Raw genomic sequence first — 25993 nt, 5'->3', positions numbered from 1 at the left:
AAGACGGATATTTGAAGACATCCAGCAAATAAGTGAGGAAGTAGGCTATAATTGCTGCTCTGAGATGAAAAGTTTGGCACAGGGGAGGAATTCGTGGCGGGCAGCATTTAACCAGTCAGAAGAGTGAAGAAAGAAAACACATGATTATCTACAAACGTCCCTATATCCGCCATGTCAGTCAGTGTATTATCTGTTGGGTGTTCTGTTATCAGATAGTTCTAAGAATGGTTATTGTATCTTCTACAGGTCAACAGTCTGTTACCTGAAGGTGGGACTATAACGTCACGAAACTGCTTTTTGACGCAGTTCCTATCAATAGGTTTTTAATCAAAGATCAAGAATGGATGCCGCTACTGCAGTTCATAAATTCATGTAACTACAAGTTGGCGTAACTGTGCTCACAAACGAGTTAACAACACTCTTTCACCTGTACATGAGCGAGCCTACGTTACCTTCTGCTCTACATCATTTTGTACAAAAATTAAGCAAACAGGAAGAGGTGGTTTCACACTTCCGTTTGATTCAGAACTCCATTGCAGATAATAAAGATTGAGACAGATAACCGGTGGATAGTTGGACCGTGCTGAAAAACCTACTGAAACTAATGATATTTTATATTCATTACTTCCAAAGCATTTCTATCGCTCGGTAAAATGAAAACATGTTGTGACGCATGTCATGTGGAATTGTTGCACCATATCCCCAGACGACTGTGTAGTGGCAGATGATCTAGTGTCAAAAATTAGTGCTGATGACACCGCTGACTTTTGCGACAGATAAATGTCCATATTTAATTTTAAGTTAAAAATTAAAAAAGGTTTTGAATCGCCTGCCATATGTATCCACGAGAGCAGTCCGATTTCGGAGATGAACGGATGTGATCTGGAGGTCCGTTGAACATTCGAAACGAAAGCACCGGTTAGCCACAGACTAGCGCATGCAGTTGCAAGACTCCTGCTCATTTACTTATACAGGGTGTACGTAAAGATCGGAAACACTTTCAATTGTTTTATTGCACAAGAACCAAACATTGTACAGATATCATACATATGTCATTTCGAAGAGAAATCCTGAAAGTTTTTTGTCATGTATACAGCCACAGTGAAGTTTGCCAATTTGCCGATAGTCAGCGCTAGTTGCAAGCATGGCGAGTTCAGGTTGCGGAGCGAGCTTTGTGTGTGTTGGAGATCGACAAAAACAAGTGTGCTTCAGCTGTTCAACGGATGTTCAGAACTAAGTACGTTAAGAAACCACCAACAACGAAGGCCATTTACCACTGGCACAACAAATTCGTTACGAATGGTTGCCTGTGCCTGGCAAAGTGAAGCGGACGTCCCAGTGTGAGCGAAGTGAATGTGGAGCGAGTACGAGAGAAATTCATAAGGAATCCAAAGAAATCGGTGGGTCGTGCGTCACGTAAACTCGAAATGATGCTCCACCTCATTTTCATCGTGAAGTTGATGAATACCAGAACATGGAGCTGCCGCATCAATGGAATGGCCGTGCTACAGAAGGGGACAGCTGTTTCATGAAATGGCCTCCCAGGTCACCAGATCTCAATCCGTATGACATTTTTCTGTGGGGAAGCATTAAAGATCTGATGTATGTACCACCTCTACCACGTGATGTAGCAGAGATCTGGAAGAGAATACGCGAAGCAAATGCCACAGTCGATGATACCATGCTGGGACGGTTATGGCAAGAATTCGAATACCGTATTAACATCTGCCGGATCACTCATGGTTCGCATATCGAATACATAGGAAAAAAAAAAAAACTTTTAAATTGCAATATGTATGACATCTGTACAATGTTTAGTTCTCGTGCAATAAATAATTGAAAGTGTTCTCGGACTTTATGTACACCCTTACAAGTGACAACAGCGCCCCAAGCGGTCAGAAAGATACGCTTCTGTATACGATATCAGGTGAGTAAGAGTCGTACCGTTTAGATTGATTTGTAACGTAGTTTTTACCATAGGGAGCGCAAATAGTGACATAGAAATAACTACTTACTAAAAACGACACCTTTCTTTGGTTTCCTAAGGGACTTGGGAGGTACGAAACGGTATATTTCAGAACAGTTTATTTACGAATCTGTTCTAACCCACAGATTATTGAAGAATTTCCTTTTGTTTTAAGGACAAAAACTCGTTAGTAAGCAGCATAACACATGAAATTTTGCAGAAAAACGCCATATATCTGTTACAGCTAAAGACCGAAATCGGCCAAAGAGAAAACTGACCGGCCTAGTCGCGAAGTGGGGAATGTCGCTTTAAATTGGCCCGCCAATGCGATCGTTTCCTGATTTCGCGATTCGGCCGGCTAGTTCACGAAATGGCTAGGACCCACCGACCGAACACCAAAGAAAGAAGCAGAGCAGATTTGATTGAACAATTTCAAATTTTATGAGTCATGAAATGGCCAACATCGCTGTAAATTGACCGGCCGATGTCCGATCTTTTCTCGAGTTCGGGATCTGGCAGGCGAGTTTGCGAAGCGACGCAGAAAGATCGGTCAGAATCGGAAGATAATTAAATACTCGATGAATATGTATAATCTCACTTATAAAAAATATAAACTTTATGTAATGTATTCGATTTATAAATTCTTTTTAATACAACTGGTATTCACTTATTACAACAAGTTAAGCTTTTATGACATTTGGAAGTAGAAAATATTTTCTTATTTCTTAATTTTCAGCGATTTGTGGCACATTTAGTATAGCAGTTGCGTCGATTGTATCCTTGGCCACTGGTCACTATAAAGCCGATAAGGTTCTTTTTCTTTGGCTACTTATTCCAGCATGAGCAGTTGCTTGCAGAATACAGAACTCGTTTCTGGAATATAGTTGGCTGAGAGCACCATGTTCTGTTCTCAGCTTGTACAAAGTGCCTTTGATGTTCATGACAAAAGCAAGAACACTTCTGGGATCTCTGCGACCTTTGTCAACATCTGGTATACGGATGTGAATATTGTGTGCAACTTTTGCAGGTGGGAATTTTGCATCTGAATTTTTAAGCATCTATGCACCTTGTGCTTGCAAATTGTCGTGAGCTCCTGCTCTTTTCTTTCTGATTTTCTTGTTAGGTATAACAGTTTGCAAATAATTTTCCCTCCATATCCTTCCTCCGCATCATTACATTATCCACAAATTGCGTACACATCTTTTCCGCAGGATATACAACAGTGAGCTGCACTACACCCTTCTTCACAAACCACACAGAATATTTTCACTTTTTTACTGTCAGGTAACTGGTCTCGACTTCCCGATGGTTCGACCTCCACGGCGGCAGTTTCATTGTCAGGAGTCGTCCCTACATTTATAGCATTCTCCATTCCTTATTCGACTTTCTCAGGATCCGCTTCTGTCGCTACGTTATCAATAATTACTTTAGGCCGATCTGAAGTACTCCGCTCCACTTTCGCTTTATAGTCGACTGGGGAACTGCTGAAATCCTTGATGATGAAAATTGTTTTTCATGAACTGGTTGAATCCAAGAGTCTCAGCCCAATATGCTGAGTTATTTCAAATGTTTCAAATGGCTCTGAGCACTATGGGACTTAACATCTTAGGTCATCAGTCTCCTAGAACTTAGAACTACTTAAACCTAACTAACCTAAGGACATCACACAACATCCAGCCATCATGAGGCAGAGAAAATCCCTGACCCCGCCGGGAATCGAACCGTGGGACCCGGGCGTGGGAAGCGAGAACGCTACCGCACGACCACGAGATGCGTGCGCTGAGTTATTTGTATGCATTCATGTCAGTATCATATTCTGTACATCCTAACTGGTCCGTTTGATGGAATCTTGGCTTTGGCCATGTCTGGGTTATCCATGTGTCAATTTCACTTCAGGCCAAATGTTATCAAACTCATTTATAACTTTGTTCGAAAACTCTCTACCATTATCTGACTGCAGCACACTTGGAGCACCTATAGTGATAAAGAATTCAGACAAATGGTAAAAAAGAATACAGACAAATGGTAAACAGCTTCTTCCCTTCTTTTGCTTTAAGATAAACTCGGTTAAGTGGTCTTGTTAATTGATAATGAACTTGTAATCTCCGTCAGGGCTACTTTGGATGTCTATCAGATCTACTTGGCATCTGGAATTAAATTCTTTAAACATTAGAGATTTGCTTGTATTAGATAGTGTATTCTGACAAGGTTTGCATCAGCAAAGATACAAAGTAATAACATCTTTGGTGTCATTTTTATACTTAAACTGCAGTTCCCCTTCCATCCGTGTGTAGTATCTATGTTCTATTTCGAAGTGCAGTATTTCGAACAGTTCTTCTGTATGGACATAGTACAAAATAGCGCTGTTGTCTCCTGTTACCGCTACAATAATTTTTTTCCCCTAAACTTCAATAACGTCACATTTTTGTAGTCGACTATAGTCGAGACTCTCTTTTCTCCTCTTTGCTGTGGCTTGCTTAATGTCCTTTATAAAATAACATTATCTATCTCTTGTGATTATTACGTTTTAGCTTGCTTTTTATTGCAGCAGCGTACTCTAATGTCCAGTAACCTGCTTTTCATAGCAAATGTCGTTTCCGCATTTGCAGGTACGCCACCTTCATCGCGAGTGTCTTTCTCGCGGGAAGTAGCCATAGGTTAGCCCACGGAAGAGTGATGCGAACAACTGAAATGGAATGTCATTACACGTGATCAGCCTATGTCCTACTACCGAATAATTAGTACCGGTATGTTTAATTACTGATTTAGGGCACGTTCATTAATTACGTGAGTTCAAAATGGAGGAAATTAGTTCTGCAAACCCACACCATTTCTCATTTACAGGGAGAGGTCAATTAAAACCTCTCGTTAATTTTTCATTTCAGAAAAGCTCTATTACTATGAAAGATGACATTTTGTTTTATAAAATTAAAGCTGAACACTGACACTATTAAAGTACGCACCTGTCTTTATGTAGGCTGTGATTTGAACTGAACGCATTATACGTATATATGTCCGGGCTTCCCCTGTCTGAAAAGCTTGCCGCATAAGTGCCCGATTTCATTTTGGAAGTTCCCTCCCAGAGCGGCCGAATTCACACGTCATTTGAGAAAGAGTCAAGATAATCTGTAATTGACAGTTGTATGTTATTGTGTTTAAAATGAATTTGTACTAAAACTTTTATAATGTGTGTTTTAAGTGGCCTACTAACAAGTGGAAACAAACGTCCCAGTGGGGCTAATCTTCTGCGAAAGAAAGCTAAGCTCAAAGTTCACCGACAGGAATTCTCTTAGTGAGCGTATAAATTTAGAAATTGAGGAGGCACGCAACGATAACCTTCGGAAGACAGTACAAACGATGTTGTCTTTCATATGAATAGTAATGTTCAATAACATTAGTCTATGTCAGTAAAAGATCAATTTTTCAGCGATCTGTTGAAATGGGCCTACTATTTCCTGGAACGTTCGAGAAGAAGAGCTCTGTATTGCCGCATTTCCACCATTACGGTGATGTACACACATCAAAAAAAGCTTTGCATCACCTCGGTTCTGAGAGTTCCGGAATCTGTAAAGAAAACTGGAATAGAGATCAACATAAACATCATTCCCGCCCTCTTTGCCCATGAAAACCACACGTTGCGTGTTGTACCACCATACAACGAGACCTTAAGAGGTGGTGGTCCAGATTGCTGTACACACCGGTACCTCTAATACCCGGTAGGACGCCCTCTTGCATTGATGCATGGCTGTATTCGTCGTGGCATACTATCCACAAGTTCGTCAAGGGACTGTTGGTCCAGATTGTCCACTCCCCATCGGCGATTCCTCAGAGTGGTTGGTTGGTCACGTTATACACAAACAGCCTCTTTCAATCTGTCCCAGGCACGTTCGATAGGGTTCCTGCCTGGAGAACATGCTGGCCACTCTAGTCAAGCGATTTCGTTATCCTGAAGGAAGTCATTCAGAAGATGTGCACGATGTGGGAGCGAATTGTCGTCCATGAAGAAGAATGCTTCGCCATTATGCTGCCGTTATGGTAGCACTATCGGTCGGAGGATGGCATTCACGTATCGTACAGCCGTTACGACGTCTTCCCTCACCACTAGCGGCGTACGTCGGCCCCACAGAATGCCACCCCAAAACAGTAGGGAACCTCCACCTTGCTGCACTCGCTGAACAGTGTGTCTAAGGCGTTCATTCTGACCGGGTTGCCTGTAAACGCGTCTCCGACGATTGTCTGGTTGAAGGCACATACGAAACATCTGTGAAGAGAACGTGATGCCAGTCCTGAGCGGTCCATTCGGCATGTTCCTGGGCTCGTCTGTGCCGCGCTGCGTGATGTCGTGGTTGCTTAGATGGATCTCACCGTGCACGTCAGGAGTGAAGTTGCGCATCATGCAGCCTATTGTGCACAGTCTGAGTCGTAACACGACGTCCTGTGGCAACATGATAAGCATTATTCAGCATGGTGGCGTTGCTGTTTTGCTTCCTCCGAGCCATAATCCGTAGGTAGCGGTCATGCACTTCAGTACTAGCCCTTAGGTGGCCTGAGTGAGGCATGTAACCGACAATTCCTCTCTCTTTGTATCTCCTCCATGTCCGAAAAACTTCCCTTTGGTTCACTCAGAGACACCTGGACAGTTCCCTTGTTGAGAGCCCTTCCTGGTACAAAGTAACAATGCGGACGCGATAAAACTGCGGTATGGACCGTCTAAGCATGGTTGAACTATAAACAACAGGAGCCGTGTACCTCCTTCCTGGTGGAATGACTGGTACTGATCAGCTGTCGGACCCCCTCCGTCTAATAGGCGCTGCTCATGCACCGTTGCTTACATCTTTGGGAGGGTTTAGTGACATCTCTGAACAGCCAAAGGGACTGTGTCTGTGATACAATGTCAACAGTCAACGTCTACCTTCAGGAGTTCTGGGAACCGGCATGATGCAAACCTTCTTTTAATGTGTGTAGTTTACGCTCTGGCGTTGTAGGGACGTAATAATAAATTGCTGAGAGCAGGAGTACTACTCTTTCTGCACTGAGACCTCACTTGCTTATTGGGGTAGCAATTTCTACTGATATTTCGTACACTGGTGATGTCAGTCTTTCTGTGTGTATTAGCAGATCGCGTGCATTAGACAGGGCAGTGCTAAGAGGTGAAGGGCCAGTACCAATACAGGGAAGATCTGTACCTCAAATTATTTCTGAGAATATTAATTTTGTCATTGATTTCAGTATCCATGGTTTCAGTCTCAAATAAATGTGATGAACATAACTGCACTTGTTCTTTCGTTTGTAGAAATTTATCCTGATCATTTAATTCATTTGTGTTTGATTTATTTAATCAAACTGACCTTCAGTTTGAAGCGGACAGACAACTTGTCTTCACATCCCTAATAAGAAATTGTTCGCAAGATATTTCTAGGAAATGGTTAAGCAAAGCATAAGCAACTTGCTAAATTAATCTAAATAAGATTAACAAGTTCTTACTGGAGGTACATATAAGAGTCAGAACACCCATCACATTGCATTTAAAAATGCGTTGCGTTAAATAAATCACTTGTAGTACCAACGGCCAGTCCTCGCCCTAACTCAACCGGAGTGAACGTTACAAGAAGTAACATGGATGCCTTAATGCGCATTATAGAGACGAAAATATTCAAATGCAGTACATACTTGTGGCAAGAAAATGAAACTAAATTAAGGCTGTTATAATGCGATACAATCTGTAGTATCAAAATAGCTTTCAAAACATTCAGTGAACATTGATCATAGTGTGTCATGTTTCATAATGCAATATAAATGCATGGTTACCAATTAATAAAAAGATAGGGACACATGCGACCTGTGGTCAGTATTAGCTGTTGCACTGTGCTAGACTGTGGTGACACCGAGGCACCTGCTTCTTCCGCTGGCCGTTGCCTTTTTCGGCGGTCGTTCGGCAGCTGCGCACCCGATAGTGGGATCCGTGACGTCACAACTCCCACCGCCGTCCACTTCTGCTCGCGCTCTGCCTGGTTCACTCAGAGGAGCTCGAGCAGTCGAAAATTCTGCACTTTTTCTCTGAAACTTCTTCACGGCCGCCTCCAGTTGCGTTTCTGCAACGGGCTGCACTCTGTAGTACTCGATTCGAACTAGTCCCTGAATGTTTACCACGAGCATGCAATATAACAGCCCGCGTATAACAAATTTATATTAGAGCACAAATTCTTTAATGTTGTAATCCCAAATGATACTCCCCGTAGCGAGATTTATCCATACGAGGACCAGTAACTTCTTATCCTTACGAGGGCTATCATTTCACTTTCTTTATAAAAACAATAAGAAAACATTTTATGTGAAAATCGATTTGTTGTTTCTGAAAACATTCACCTTTAAAATTTATTCGTTGTCCTGAAAATATTTTTTCCCACTCTTATGCCAGTACCTGAAAAAAAATAAAAGAAAGTTGATAGGATTCAATATCTTTTTTTGTGACTTTAAGAAAAACGAAAAGAATTCGTTACACGATAAGTCAGGCGAATACTGGAAATGACACATTTATCCAATGTCTTTCTCCGTCAAAAAATTGTTTACTCTGCTCAAGATAAAAAAAATGGTTCAAATGCCTCTGAGCACTATGGGACGTAACTTCTGAGATCATCTGTCCCCTAAAACTTAGAACTACTTAAACCTAACTAACCTAAGGACATCACACACATCCATGCCCGAGGCAGGATTCGAAGCGGTCGCGCAGTTCCAGACTGTTGTGCCTAGAACCGCTCTGCCCCCCCGGCCGGCTGATCATGACAGCTGCCATTGTTGTGATAAAGAGTGATGCCCTGTATATGACTTCTTTGCGTGATTTCATCGACAACTTGTGCCAAACAATTTGTTGTATAACATTCACCAGTATCCATTGTTCGATAGTCGGAAGTAATGTTCGCTACAATGTTCGTAACATGTCCAGTCCAACGAAAGAGCCAATCCGCCTTCACGCTAAATTCCCATTATTTTCACAACAGTTTTCTTTTAACGCTCAGTTTCAAGACGGTCGGCGTTCTGATGATAACAACCGATACATCTGAAAACAACAGTAACGTTAAATTCAATAGTGCCACCTACATCTACGCCACTGTTATGTAACTCACACCTAAGTGCACAGCAATACTCTAGTAAAGGACGAACAAGCGTAGTGTCAGCAGTCTCTTTAGTATACCTGTTGCGTCTTCCAAGAGTTCCGCCAACAAAACGCGGTCTTCGGTTTGCCTTCAAAATTAAATGTGTGTGAAATCTTATGGGACTCAACTGCTAAGGTCATCAGTCCCTAAGCTTACACACTACTTAATGTAAATTATCCTAAGGACAAACACACGCACACCCATGCCCGAGGGAGGACTCGAACCTCCACCTGGAGGTTTGACTTCCTCACAACATTATTTGCGGCATCGTTCCACTTTAAGTTTTCGTAATTGGAATTCCTGGCTATTTATTCGTATTAACAACATTTAAATTTAAGTGATTTATTGTGTAACCCAAATTTAACGGATTTTTTTCGTACTTATGTGGATGACCTCACACTTTTCCTTATTCTGGGACAACTGCCGCTTTTGATACCAACAGAATTCGTTCCTAAGTCATTTTGGAATTAGCTTCGATCTTCCGATGATGATTCAAGAAGACGGTAAATGGCATCACCGTCTAGGGAAGGTTTTGTAAAAATGAAATGGCGACCTAACTAACCTAAGGACATCACACACATCCATGCCCGAGGCAGGATTCGAACCTGCGACCGTAGCGGTGGCCCGGTTCCAGACTGTAGCGCCTAGAACCGCACGGCCACTCCGGCCGGCTAAGTTACATTGGATATGTACATAACAACAGTGTGCACCCCACTTCACTTTTTTCAGTACAGTATTAAAAAAATGCAAGTTAATGGAAATAGCCCAGTTGAGTGTTTTATAGCCATACCCTTCTAGTAAATATCCAACACTAAGTAGAAAATGGTAAACAGTAAGTGGTAAATGCTAAACGGTGACTGGTAAATGCTAAATGGTAAATGCTAAATACTAAACGCCAAATGGTAAACACTAAATCGTAAATGCTAAACAGTAAATATCTAACATTCTGCGTGGTGTCTGTTTGTTCTATATCGTGTCTCCCTACCACTTTCGCGCAACGACGAATTGACTACTTTGAACCTGGGACCTGATGCTGGTAAGGAAATGCCAGACCACACATGACTTGTAGAATTCAAAAGAGTTCAGTGAGACTAGCGATGATATAACCAAATACTTAATGACTTCAGCATCAGCTCCACTGCACTCCCTGTTAAAGAATCTTAATACTAATTAAATTTAGTGGAAGGGGTTCAAGGCTTTCCTATTTTTAGGTAGCTGGAAAATAACGTCGAAAAAGCAGTAAAGTTTACCATTGGAAATTTTATTCTACTCACAAAACATTGTGTATAAATTGCACTATTGGTAAAAGGATATGTTTTAATACAGGATGGTAAAAACAAACTGCGTTCAACAACAATGTGAACGAATATTTCCTGAATGGGTTTCCAAGTTCTACAATGGATCGAAGGATGACCTATTCCATATCACATCTATAATCTAGGATTAAGTTAAGTTTCACAAAAGAAAAAACTATCAAAATGGTCTACAGTGACCCTCAATTATCTTTAATTATTTATCTAACTTGTCATAAATTACAGTGGCTGATGTGGTTTCTCAATAACTATATAACAGAAAAATCATCGAGTTTCATATTTTTACTTCAAGTGGCAAATGTGAACACCATAAGCTTTAGTTTACGATCGACACTAGTATTACGCAAAAAGGGGGTGTAATAGATGAGACTTATGCAGTTCTGAGCGAAGCTTTATATGCTGTTATGCGGCATCGCGTGCTTTCATTACCTTGTCGGTGTTTGTTAAGGGGCGGCGCGCATCACCGCTCCGCTCACCTCGCCGTCTCTGAAGCAACTCTCCTCCTAACTTTTCCTTGTTACAATTCACTGAAGTTGGTTTTTAAAAAAAACTATCTGACTGTGTTTTCATCTGACCAATCAGGGTCTCAATGTTAACCTTAAGCTCCGCCTACAAAAATTCTGTCTATCCAATGAGAAACGTTATACTTTTCGTGGTGGGGCAATGTTTTTAAGGTTTGCAACGTAACAGAGACGCTAAAAAGTCTCACGCTATAACCTGCTGCTGGTGTGGTCCTTTTAGCGTTATCGTAAGATCTATACCGTTCTTCTGGAGGGCACTATCTTTTAACATGGGCTGGGGTGTGGACCTAGCGGTTAGCTGGCGACGTGGGTGTCCGTCCCTTATCGTAGGGCCTTCATCTTAACACGGTTCTGCTCTCGGCTTCTGGTCTCATTTCTCCATTCGGAATTGCATCTGTCTCACTGTGCGAAGGTATGACATGCATTTAGGCATTCTTGTGTTAGTCTGTGGTATTCCATTTGCTCACTCGTTACTCATATTGCTTTGGTTAATTTAATGTCACGATTTATTTGGAGCTATGTGGCTTACTACTGGATTTGCTTATCATGTCAGAGTTTTCATGGACGGTGTTGGATTTGCCTGACACCTTACGTATCACCACCCTTCGAACTTACTTTTTGGACTGAGTTTAGGCAATGATTGAATCGTTGTCTAAGTCAGTCAAAAATTTTCTAATTTATCTAAGTTTTGTTGCGTACTGTTCAGCCATGTTATTCTGTTCTATGCTAGTTTGTATCACTAATTTAAATTTTTATATTCTTCCACATTATAATGAAAAATGACAAGAGAACAATATTTTTATGCTATTATTAATTTTTAATAATTTTCTTTCTTTATTTTGTTTTTTAAGAAGTTTGTTATCGAATGTGAGGAGTCTTTCACATCGATTTTCTTAGAAATATTGTTTTTATAATTCTAGTAATTAAGTAAAAATCTATTCCTAACACATTTTCTAAATATCATGTACAAGTAAAATGTTTTTGTTTCTAGACACTCATTTCAACATTGTTACACTAACAAATAAGAATTATTTCCAAGAATTGCTTTGACAATGAAATATACATACACAAGTATTAAGATATTATCCTAACAAATGGTACAAATGTTAAAAAAAAGGGAAAACATCCAACAAGATAATTTTTTATTCTTTGTTTTTATAAGGAGAAAATAAGTAAAATATAGTTATTCTTTTATGTTTATGAGGAAAAAATAAGTGGCATATAGTTTTAGTGTTTATTATGCCTTACTTTTGTTCTTTATATAATGTCCATTTCAGAACTAATGACTTATTGTTATCGATAGCCTATTTTTTACTTAAGTCCATAGTCAATGACTGTTATCTTGTAGTTTACTAGCTGTCTGGTGTGCTTAACTTATTTAGTTTTTCACACGTTTCTTTTGCACAATTCCTACATCACATAATTTGATTTCACACATTCACACAATCCTATGAATGTTTAAGTGTGAGGTTGGCGAATGTTTTTGCATGAAAGTGATGGACTTGAGTGAGATGGATGTGGGCTTCGTTGGTCATTCCTTGTTGGCTTTGCAAGTGTGTGTTGCTGTTGTGGAGATCCCATAATGGAATCGAGCTGTGAGTGCAGAATCTCGTGGTTTACTGGCTTTTTATTTGAGAAAGTCATTGTTATGTGTCTCTGAAAGCGGTAGTTTTTCGTTGTAATACTTCGCAGACGACTAGTTTACAATAGGATAGGGATTTGGGAGGGTATGTCGTCTGTTCTTCACCCATCTTCTTTCTTGGTCTCAATCTTGCGAATCTTCAACTTCTGTTCTTAATGCTTTTTCTCTGCTACTTACTTGATTTTTGGTTCTTCTCTGGGCAGGATATGGAAATATTTATTGACAACTAGTCGCTTTGAACTTCTCCTCTTAGTAACAGTTTGATAAATTGTTTGGGCGTGTCATTTTTACTTTGTGGAAGTTTTCTTCAGTTTCGTACATCAGGGTTGGGTGTTTACGAGCGGTGAAAGTCAGGTGTTTGCTTGTCATCCCTGGCACCTGTTCCTTCTGGCGTTCGGTGTCCTGTCATGTCTCTGCAGGGTTCCGTGTTCTGTCCCAGCAGATATATACAGCCCACTTCAGCTACAAGGGCCTTCTGTTGGTCTCGCTGTCCTGTCCCTTCTCTCAACACTTCTGCCTTGTAGGAATCGTGTCTCTCTAATTACGTCCTTTTCTTTCTTGATACTTCTCACGTTGCAACTTTGTGGGTCATTGCATCTCGTCTTTGCTCGAGTTTTTACAAAGGTTCCTACAAAAAGTTTTACTTATAATCATCTAACATATGTCTAGTACCTACATTGTTTTACACCTTCTTAAAAAGCTTTACAAATTTCGGAGCCCTTTCCATGTTACAATTTGTAAGATATTTTGAGATTTAACATCTACTCAAGAATCCTCAAATTCGTTTTTTATTTTTGTGTAGTGTCATAGTGTATAGCATTTTAGTATTTCATGCTGTTAGACTATCTACACTTTATCCCTTCACCTTACTCTATGTTACTATTGGGGTTATTATTGAAACTACTTACTTTTTCCCACCTTTCTCTCTATTTATTCTTCTTTCTCCTGACGATCTTATCTGCAACATAATCTTGAAATACTGTGCCGATTATTTATCAGTAATAAAATTACTCTTCAAACTTGTATTGAAAGTGTTTAATACTGCCAGTCTTAGGTAAAAATACCGCTGCTTTATCTAGTAAAATACCCTCTAATTCTCTTTTACTGTGTTCAAAAATCCCTTGAACTTCCTGCAAACTTTCGTCGATTTCTTTATGGACTTCTAACATGAGTTGAGGCGATTACCCCTTTTGTGCATACCATTCTAATTCTTCATCCTCTTTATCTCGCGTCATTCTTAATTGTTTATTTATAACTGGTATTTCTTATAATTTTAGCTTTGGCTCAAAGCGAAGTGTGACATTCCCGAATGTTACGCTACCTTTCCCCATATCTATTATCGCTCGTCTCTCATTTAAAAAATCTGCACCTATAATCAAATCTACAGTTAGTTTAGGTATAATCACGAAGTTGGCTTCGATCTTTTGACCTTAGCACGAAAGAGTTAACCTTGTTTGTCTCGTAACTTCAGCAGCATTGTTTCTAATAGGATCTCTTACTTTAATCTTACATGTTTTCAGAACTGGCAATTCCTCATTGGCATTACACTGCATGAATAAATGTTCTGAGTTTGCAGTCAGTTCATTTCCGCTAACAATTACAATGTTGACTGGGATATGCTTTACCATGGCCTACACAATTGGTTGAATGTGAAAGGGTTGGTTCTGTTCTTCTTCTTCTTGCATCAACGAATCCTCCACTGAACCATATATGAGTTTTCTTTAGGAATTTCCCTTGTGAATTTGAACTTTCTGTACGATAAGCTTTGGCTGCTACTTCTCTCCCTTTTATTTCCTCTTCTCTATTTCTTCCTTCATTTACGCTTTCTTCAACAACCTCTACTTTTTCCTCATCCTCGTCTATCTTCTCCTTCTTCGTCGCTACTTCCACATAATCGCATCTACATGCTCTCATTATCGCTTCCTTCATTATATACGTTGGTTGTGTGCCCACTAGTAACTTATTTTCAACGTCTGTCGACTGCGCATTATCCTCATTGAATTCGCTTTCCCTGGTTTACATCTCAAATAGCTCTGCAATACTCATTACTTCGTCCTTTCCTCCTACATTCGTTGTGCATGCCTCTGGGAATTCATCTTCCTCGTTAGTATTCTCCCAATTAATTTCGTCCCAACACGATATTGTTATTTTCCTGTCTTCGTTTTCATCTGGGCCCTGCGAATATGTTTCTTCTTTCTTCTCTTCTCGTGATAAGATTTTTACTTCTCTGTTCAAGGTGCTGCAATTGTCCTGCCGACCGCGGTGGTCTCGCGGTTCTAGGCGCACAGTCCGGAACCGTGCGACTGCTACGGTCGCAGGTTCGAATCCTGCCTCGGGCATGGATGTGTGTGATGTCCTTAGGTTAGGTTAGGTTTAAGTAGTTCTAAGTTCTAGGGGACTAATGACCACAGCAGTTGAGTCCCATAGTGCTCAGAGCCATTTGAACTTTGCAATTGTCCTGGGTCGGTGCGTCATTCTCTTTGGCATGGGCGCTTAGCTGTTAAATCGAACGTTTATCGGGGTTTGGTTGTCTTAGCTCCACCTCTTCTATCTGTATTCTCTTTTCTTGTTCAGCTTGTTGATAGTGGTTACTTTGTTGATAATTTGTCCGTCTATTGGTTTTCCAGTAACCGTTCCGGTTGTCGTTATTCCCTCTGTAATAGTTGTTGCTGTTCCTGGGTGAATTGTAGTTATTGCCATATTCTCTTCTAAATCCATAACCGGTTCTTTGTTGAAATCTATTGTCGTTTCTTAGTGCGAAGTTATCACGTGGTTCGTAATTATTGTTTCTTCGTACTGTGTTTTGTGGATTCCACTGCTTTTTGCTTTCGTTTTCACGTACAGTGCTCTTTTTCTTGCGTCATCTTCCGAAAATTTGAACTGTAGTTCCCTTAGAATACCTTTAAATGCTTCGACGTCATTGCCTCCGCGATCTACTAATGATTGCTCGTATTTCAATGGTAGCTTCATCGTGCGTAATTTAATCAACTCTCCGTCACTGTATGGTACATCTAAGCATTGATTTTTCTTTGCCATTAATTCGAAAAATTTCACGGCTCTCTTCTCTCCTGAATTTTCAAAATATGGGTTCTGTAATAATTCGTACTTCACTCTGTTCTGTGCTTCGCTGCACCAATATCGTGAGAGAAACTTCTCTCTGAAATCTTCGTACGATCGGCATGTCGCTGCAACATTTTGTATGATTTGTGCGACTGTTCCTGACATGTGTGCACATATGAAGTCTAATTTGTGTGCTAGTGTCCAGTGTTCTGGTAGTTCTACTCGGAATTGATCAATAAAAGTTCGTGGATGTAATGAGTTTCCTCCTCGAAAGTGTTGAAATTTTCTGACTGTGTGGAAATGATCGTTGTCGTACTTCGTCATAGTTCCATATGAAATTCGCGATTCTTCGCCACTTTTGTTTCTGATCATTTCTCCCGTCGTTCTTTCCGGTTGTGGTAGATCCTTTGGATATTGTCCACTGTAACTTTCGCCTACCCTTGCGTAGTATCGTTGGAGTGGTACGCAATAATTTTATTCCATCGGTTGTGAACGTGTAGCTGAATGCATTGCACTGTACTCTTCGCGACCTGGCGTTCCATTGTCACGTATTGGTTGGGTATCTTGCCTGGCTAACCTTGCCGCTTCATTGCACGACCCAAACTGTTTTGAAACATACATTTGTGGTTCCGCATGTGTTTGTGTGACGTTTGTTCATCAAGAATTTCGAAACGCGTTTGTTGCTGTGCGGGCTCTCTGATTTCACATATGTTACTTTCCGCCTGTGATTGGAATCGCAAATGCGTAATATCTTCGTTAATTGCTAGTTTTTCCGGTGATGTTACAGATACGGATGTGGTTGCAGACTCAGTGCTTGTTCGATACTGTTCACTACGCTCTTCAATGGTTTGCAACAACTCTGTTCGCAATTTCTGAAATTGTCTCTTTGTTTGCGCTTCTGTTTCGACTATGCGGTTATCATATCTTTTCAGCGCTGCTTTTGTGATACGTTTGTGTAACACACTGTTTTCAATAATTTCACGCGCTGTACCTGCTGCTTGTCTAGAAATTTCGTTTATCTGTGTCTCTAGTTTCCTGACTTCTCCCTGGGTGTTACGTAATGTTTTGATCTCGTCCTGAGTGTCATTACGCAATATTTGTACGTCCACTTGTACCTTGTCAATGTCTGTTCTCAATTGACTGTAACCTTTTAGTAAGTTTCCTATCACTTCTCGAGATTCTTTTGCCTCGTCTTCAATATGACTTAGGTGTAACTGAATTTTTTTTTTTTGTTCTTTAATCGCACGCATTTGTTTCGTGGTTTCTGCATTTTGTTTCGTCATTTCTGCATTCTGAATTTTAATTTGGTTCATATTTTTTTTTATTTTGTCTTGTCATGGTTTCCGTCATTAATTGTAATAATTCTGCCAGATTGGTGGGTCCTATTGCGTTTTCTTCCGACGTCCTACGCTCTGTCTTTTCGCCCTATTGTTGGTTTGCAACCGATTGCATTGAACTGTGCTGTGACACGTTTCTGCTCGCATTCCTTGTACTCTGTGGTGAGGGAACTCTGATTACTTGTACTATGGGTTCTACATATTGAAGACGCAAGTTAGAATCCTCATCGACTGTCTCTACTTTCCTGCTCCTCTGTCGTATGCTGACTTATGTTTTCTGTGCCTTGACATACATTATTCTCGTTATGGTGCGTTATATGTCCTATTTCTCGCGGTACTGCATCGTCTGTTGTACTGTCCTCTATTCTCTTTCCATTTTGATGCTGGGTCTCCAACTCAATTCGGTCAAGGTCTCGATCTGCCATAGCTAATCTTTCTGAATCCCTTATTTTCTGTTTTAAAAGCAATTCACGCCCCCTACTTCGCGTCAACATGCGCTCATACAATCTCACGCGTTTCATAAACTTTTTGTTCACACGACTAGACAAACCATTCACTTACTTGTTAGGTCAGAACCAACTTGTCAACGATGTATCCGCCACCTGTGTGCTTGCATTGGAGAGAAAACTTATTTATAACAATATTAAAATTCATAACTTAATTATGCAGTTGTCTCTGCTAGGATGTCTATCTATTGAATACTTTATAACTATCTATCGCTGCAGCTACTGTTTTCGACTATTTACAACGTTCAAAAAAATTTTTTTATTACGAAAATTTTTCAACAGGATATTTTTCTGACCTAGTTAGGCATGTGGTCGACTTTCAATCATGGTAAGGCAGGGTCGCCATTTTCTAACTTCTGCATGGTGTCTGCTTGTTCTATATCGTGTTTCCCTACCAATTTCGGGCAACGACGCTCTGAGCGTGTTTTTTAGTGAATTGACTACTTTGAACCTGGGACCTTTTGCTGGTAAGGAGACGCCAGACCACACATGACATGTAGAATTCAAAAGAGTTCAGTGAGACTAGCGATGATATAACCAAATACTTAATGATTTCTGCATCAGCTCCACTGCACTCCCTGTTAAAGAATCTTAATACTAACTAAATTTAGTGGAAGGTGTTCAAGGCTTTCATATTTTTAGGTAGCTGGTAAAATAACGTCGAAAAAGCAGTTAAGTTTACCATTGGAAATTTTATTTTACTCACAAAACATTGTTTATAAATTGCACTATTGGTAAAAGGAAAGATTTTAATACAGGATGGTAAAAACCAACTGTGTTCAACAACAATGTGAACGAATATTCCCTGAATGGGTTTCCAAGTTCTGCAATTGATCGAAGGATAACGTATTCCATATCACACATATAATCTAGGCATTCTTCTGTTAGTCTGTGGTATTCCATTTCATTTGCTCACTCGTTACTCGTATTACTTTGGTTAATTTAATGTCACGATTTATTCGGAGCTATGTGACATACTACTGGATTTTCTTATCATGTCAGAGTTTTCATGGAAGGTGTGGGATTTGCCTGTCACCTTACACATACTAACACTAAATGCTTGATGGTAAATTCTATGCATCTCTTGCTAAACGCTAATTTGTAAATACTAACACTAAATGGTAAACGCTAAATGATACATGCTAACTGGTAAACACTAAGCAGTAAATGCTAAATGCTCAACAGTAAACCAGAGTGGTGAAATATAAATGTTAAACACTAAAGTTTAAAACTGAAATGGTAAATACTAAATGGCAAATGCCTAATGCCTAATGCATAATGCCTATCAATTCCTGACCATCACTGATCGCTAGCCATCATTGAGCACTGGCTATCAGTATCACTGACTATCACTAATTACTGCCACCAGCTTGTATCAACCTACTTTAACTGTATCAAGTTCCCCCAGGAGTTTATCAAATTACCACTCAAACTGTATCAGTTGACCCCTAAAGTGTACTAACATGCTCCAAAACTGTAAATCTTGCCCTCAATGTTATCATATTATCCCAAACAGTATCAAATCAAGACTGCATGAGGCAGTATGATGCCTACACCTAATGTATACTGCCTAATGTGTAACAACTCTAGGCAACAACATTATAATAAACTACAGAATGACAAATGTTCTCCGTCGCCCTCCAATAACTGTTGTCCATCTCATGACAGAACATTACTTAAGATGCAGTAACAACTGATGCTTAACAGCTAACTAGAGCTAAATGTCATCTATAGCAAACCAATAGTAGTTGGAATGGCGATTTAGATATTTCAAAAATTCTCAACAAATTTTGTGAAACTGTGCTACAAAGACACTGACCGCCTTATATACCACATCCAACTACCAATGTCTATGAAGGCATCTGCAGCGATGTGCATATGAGCTTCAACATTTTGGGATTCCCAGAGAATAGCAAATATGATATTCTGCTGCTGAATAAAAAGGGTTTGATGAATGATGAACTGACTGCAGAGCCTATCACAGAATTTGTGGGCATGCATGGAAAAATGTATGCACTTAAAATCGAGTATGAGTGCATAGTACACAGAAAAAAAATGTGTACAACAATCGTCTATAAACAGTTACCATTGACGCTTACAAGCATTGCATCCTAGATTCAGAAGTGAAAAAAACTGAGCAGTTGGGGATTCATCCAAACAGCATATTATTTCGACAATTAAACAACTTAAAATCTCTTTGTCTTCTCAGAATGACAAACGATATATATGTCCAGGTGAGGTAATTGCACTGGTGTGGGGACATTACTACTTCAAAAATGATGACTGTAAAAAATGTAAATACTTGGAAGAAAAAGACGGTTGTATATAAATGTAAAATACATTATCTGCTTTGTTGTGATAATGTTAATACTCGAAACAATGATAAATAAATACTTGGAAGATGATGTTTGCACATAATGTAAGTTACTGATTGGTATTACTGTAAAAATGTAAATATTTACAAAATGTGTAAATAAAGTCGATACCTGAAAAAATCATGATTGCACTTAACATAAATACTAAAACATGTAGTATGAATATTATAAAATATGTAAATAGTGAAACTGTAAAAAATGCTGTATGAGGAAAGTAAATGGTTTTGCAACAAATTTTGTAGTTAGGATATTTTTGGTGTTTATGCTTTCTAGCTCCATATTTCGTTTCTTTCAACTAACATTAGAGAATGTACATCTGATCTAAGCTGTACCATATCTCATATCAAGATAGCTGAGACACTCAGAGATAACCCTATCTCTACTGTCTGGCTTTCTCTGCACTGGGCTTTTCTTTTACAGCAGTAAATGTACTCTGTACTAACATGTGTATCCTACATGTATCTGTGAATGTTTGACAAAAAGTTTGAGAGATGGAGTATTTATACTTTTTTGTAAAAGTGTAATAAAGATAGCAGTTAATAATGAAACAAATGTGCACAAACACATGTGTGAGATGAGTTTTAATTAAGAAAATTGAATGAGATGGTACAGAGTGCAATTAATTGCTAAGTTTGTTACAGTCTGTGTGAAAACTGACAAGAATTGACTACTAGTCACATGTGTGCTTAGGGAGTATATAGTACATTTTACATGTGAAGTAGAGAGACTGTGTGTGTGTGTGTGTGTGTGTGTGTGTGTGTGTGTGATACAGAGAGAGAGAGAGAGCAAATGATTTCTTTGAAGCAGAGGAACCACATGTGTGGACAGTGTTTTTGGTATAGAAGGAGAAGAAATTACTTTGATTGAAAGTGGTATTTAAGAGTTATAGTATCTGATGTAAGAAATACAGAGAGATTGCATGTTTGTATGGAGCAGAGAATTGCCTTATAGGGGCGTTATTTTGATATTAATGCACAAGCCCGCAACTCATGGTCGTGCGGTAGCGTTCTTGCTTCCCGCGCCTGGGTTCCTGGCTTCGATTCCCGGCGGGGTCAGGGATTTTCTCTGCCTCGTGATGGCTGGGTGTTGTGTGTTGTCCTTAGGTTAGTTAGGTTTAAGTATTTCTAAGTTCTAGGGAACTGATGACCATATATGTTAAGTCCCATAGTGCTCAGAGCCATTTGAACCATTTGAACCATTAATGCACAAATAATGAGTTTTTCAAGTGGCATATCTTTGACTCTCGAGGAAATAATGACTATTTTTGACTTTCAACTTGAGGGTTCGTAATTTTTGCTACACTATGACACTGTTTCTACAATTCGTTTAAATATTACACTTCGGCAGTTCGTAAAAAAGAGGGGGGAGTATACAATTATTCATTTTACGCCATCTCTTGCATTTTCTTTTAATAGTGCACTGCAATTTGCAGGGGATGAGTAGGGCAAAGGGCCTGACTGGATTGGTACTTCACAATGTGATTTGACACACTTTAATAATACACTCTTATTGGTTGGAAATGGAGAGGATATGGACTGTTAAGCACAACACTCTGCTTGGTTAGAGATGAGAAAATAGAGTGTGTGGTATAAAGTACCCAACTGATCTGTTTCCATCATCTTGGATGTTTAATACTGCACTATGACTGGCTGGATATAAGGAGGAGGGCACAGTTTTTAATTTCCCAATCTCATTCCTTATGCAACTCTCTGATTAGTTGGGAAAAAGATGACAGGGAGGGGTATAAAAAGCAGACAGTTGGTCTTTTTCCATCAGCCCCTGCATTTTTTGACTACTGCCCTACGATCTGCTGGAAATATGGTGGAGAAAGAGCTCGTGATTTGATGTATACATCAGAAATAACATATTTTGATGGCAGGTTTACACATTATTTTAATACTATTCCCTGGTTGGTTGAAGACAGAGAGGATGAAAATTGGATATAAAATACACACATGGTCTGTTTCGACCATCTAGGACTTCCAATACAGTGTTGCAACTAGCTAAAGGTAAGTAGCACTGTGCTATGGTTGGTTAGTCAAAGGAGATGGCAGGAGTTAATTAATGTTCCACTAACACAATGGTGTTATTTCTGCTTTCTTGTATTTTTAATGCTGCTCTAAGATTGTCTGGAGATAAAGAGGTGAAGGGAGGGTGAAATGGCCGTGACTTCCAACTGGTACGCATGGTGGCACCACTGATAGAGATGATAACATCATGGATAAGAGTTATCCCATCACTGCCCTTCCCCTGCATGGAGGCAACCACAATGGAAAGTTCAAGGTAAATCAGAGTCGAAATAGCTCTGCTACTTATATCTCATTACAGGAACAAATACTATGTAACCTCTGTCTTTGAAAACAGGCACGAATATTCAAATGTATGTGAATTACATGTACTTAAAAGAAATCATTCATAGCCTAACAGACACGTATTCTTCATGAATCTGCTCAAGCCGTTTTGGACTACTCAAGAGTCAGGAATCTGCAAATAAGAGCTGTATGCGCATCAGCTGCAGGGGATCCCATGTCTACCTTCTTAATACAAAGCAGCTCAGCTCAAGGGGAGTTCCTCGCGTTTCTCGCAAGCAGAATAAGTGGGATGATGACTGGACTCTGCACAGTTCAATGAGTGTACGCTTTATGGCATCCTATTTCTGGGAGACGTATGGTAAAGTTAAAATTTCTAGACAGTGTGTCAGAGAAGAATGCTTTAAAGAGCATGGCTTTTAGTATGTAAATATGATTCTTCAGTTTCTCCTATCATATTCATTGACTGAACAGCCTATACATGTACAGTGGCTAGAGGGCACATAAGTTGAACATGCGACGCCAGCATTCTTCATGATGGTGATGTCTGATACCAAAGCGCTATGGACTGTATAAACTGACAGTACACCATGAATTTGTAAATGGTTTAAATAATGCCACTTACTATAACGAGACAACTGGCTACAATAAAATGACATCAATAGCTATGGAGCAGGCAGGTGCACGTACCTTGCATTGGCAGTTCAGACGATGACGTTGGGGAGGAGATGGTGTGTTGAGCCAGCGTGAGCATCCTGGCTGTGCCTGCGCTGCAGAGATGGTACTGATACCACAACCTTCAGTCAGTTGTTGGAGGTAGACTAGCCTCTGGATGCCAGAGCAGAGCTGGTGAGTAGATAAGGGCAGGAGCAGCTGTGGCTGTGGCTGCTTGCACAACAGTGACTTCCCATGCAGTGACGAAGTCCCATCTTACATGGCGGAGCATGCTATGCAAGATCTTGTCTTGATGACTGTTGTTTCTTTACCGCCCCCAATACCTCCACCACTACATACTGCTTGGCTAGTTCTTCTGTAGAGAAGGAAACAGGAGAAGTACATACACATTATAAACTCACCTGCTGCTGCAAAGAAAGATTAATTGTATGCAGAATTAGTATGTATTACCTTCTTGCCCTGGCTCTGTGAGATATCCCTCAGCTCATCTGGCATCTTCTCACAGCGACACAGCTCCATCTCCATTTCCTCCAGCCACTCAGGCATCTCCTCGCCATGAGCCATCGACCGAGGTCGCCAAAATTACCTACAACAACAGCACATTGATTTTTTAAATAAGAATGTATATATATAATGAAGAATATTTTATTTTTAAACAATTCATTTATATGATAACTGATTAGGGTTTCTACCCTCCCTCCTCCTGTTCATCGAAATCATCTTCAATAACAACACAGAACATGCCTGCAACATCATATTAGGTACACAATGAAATTTGAGTGAACAAAAAGTATGATATGTCTAACAGCAACATATTACATATACACACAGCACTATGCTGAAGAAAAAAATAAACACTTACGGTAACGCTGTTGCTGCTGCCACTGCTGTATCTCAGCTTCCAGCTGATCCACGATTTGGTGGATGTATGCTGAAACAACAAGAAATGTGATAAACACAGACATCTTAACAAATGCTACGAAATCTGAAGAAATGCTATGGAACCTACGAAATCCAAACATACAGTGATTTGATACTAGAATACTTTTTTAACTTCGAATCTGAACACACAGGTGTTTGATGCCATGAATTTTTTTCTACAAAAATATACAGTACAAAATCCGTGCTGATGTTATGAAACCTAAATCTGAGCAAATGCTGTGATACCGAAATCTGAATGCAGCACATTTTGATACTAGGAAACGTTTCTTTACACAAATATGCAGAGTAAAATCTGATCTCATGCTATGAAATAAAATAAGTGTTTACCTAGTAATTCTCCTTGCCTCGAGTTACTGGTGCTGCTACCGGTACTGCCTGAAAAGCGCTTCATCTTGCAGACAAACTAACTCAGAAACTGGCCAACTGTCAATCAAACTAATGCAACCATGGACTATAGCAGAATAAGGACAAGAGTGGAGGCAGTAGAGTTTATATACCTTCACTGATTCAGCATTATCCAATAGGAAAGTGGTATTCTGAGAGGGGATGAAAACCCCGTCTGCATGTTTGGACATGTTTGTTTACATGACATGAAAGCGTTAACATCACCTTATGGTTCGTTTTCTGATTAGCACAACTTCTGGTCGTTGTGCTATACCAGTCAACCCTGTGTGTGTGTCTCCCTCCTGACCTGCAAGTGCAGGAATAGGCAAGATGAGCAGCACAGCTGTGGTTTCTGGCAATCAGTGTGAAGAAGTGACTGGAAGTCGTTTGGATTGGGAGGTGGAGGAGGGTGCTTGTTTCCTCAAATGTTAGGGCATGCAAGACCTAGGATATATTTAGAGCTACGAGCTGTTAGTGGTGGAAATTCAATTACTTGATTTGCAAAACTCCTGCAGTTGAGCTCTAAATGTTAAGAACTATGTTTTTATGAATAATAATAATTGTAAGGTCGTGGCGACCACTTTAAGCGATCTATTTGACTCTTGTGAATTGGTATACAACTTATTTAATAATACAGTGCAAATGGACTATTTTCCACCATTTTTAATATCTCGATTCCACCAGGTCTCCCTTTGTCTCAGACATTAGCTGACAGGAACAGAGCTTTCTGAGGAGGAGTTAAAACCTCTGTCTGCATATTTGGAGATGTTGCTTCAAACACAAACAGAAGGTAGTCATTCGAGAGAGACTGAGACAGGAAGCGAATCTGGAATTTCCTGATCCACAGAATGCAAAAACCTGATGCCTTGTTTATGGATGTGATGCCAAAGGAGGCCAACATCTGGACCATGGTCAGTGGAATTTAGTATCATAATCTATAATTAAGGCACTTGGCTATTTTTGACCTCCTTGGCAGCATCCAGACGACATCAAATGTGTGTGCAACCTTGGCTAATATACTACACTCCATTACATTCTTTGGTGCTCAAAGTTATTATGTTGTGGGAAGTGGGGTAGATGTGAATTCTACCAAAGTGGGGGGAGTCCTGTCTTCCACCAACTTATTGATTGTGAGTATGCATCAATATATTATTACTGACATTTATTTGAATTTCGTGTTGCGAGATCCTTCATCTCCAGAACAGATCAAGTCTTTTTCCCACCAATTTTCAGGTGGAAAAGGTGAGGGATTGAGTGGGGAGGTGAGGGGAGGGCGGTAGGATTTTCATAAAGGAGATGGGGTTAATTAATTGATCAATTTAATTAATTAATCAATTAATTTAACTGTAGTACTGGCAAGGGGGAGGAAACATTGGGGATTTCCTAGGTGGGTGGGGAATATGGAGGGGGAGGAGCTTGGGGGTTTCTCAGATGGATCGATTATCTTCTGTGAGTCATAAATCAAACATCAGAGGCCATACGTTAAGTACCATAACAATAGGTTTGCCCTCGAATGTGTGCTTCCCCCTGAATGTTTTGCAACCTGCACAAACAAAATGCACATGGACCAGCTTTGCCATACTACTGATGCTCCATGTGTGGATGAAGTCTTCGAATTCGTGCTTTCAGTTTCTTGAGGGTCGCTCACTACGGCCACGTAGCTACGTTACACATCGCCATGTTATACGCTATAATTCGGATACCTCTACCAGCAGAGGGTTGCATCTTGCAACAGCAAAGCGACAAAGTCAACTGAGTAATATACATGACATATAATACCTCAACTGATATTGAGAACAGAATAAAAAA

This window comes from Schistocerca gregaria, chromosome 6 (genome assembly GCF_023897955.1).
Source record: "Schistocerca gregaria isolate iqSchGreg1 chromosome 6, iqSchGreg1.2, whole genome shotgun sequence".
In the NCBI taxonomy this organism is placed as follows: Eukaryota; Metazoa; Arthropoda; class Insecta; order Orthoptera; family Acrididae; genus Schistocerca; species Schistocerca gregaria.
Note: the sequence above shows the minus strand (reverse complement) of the source record.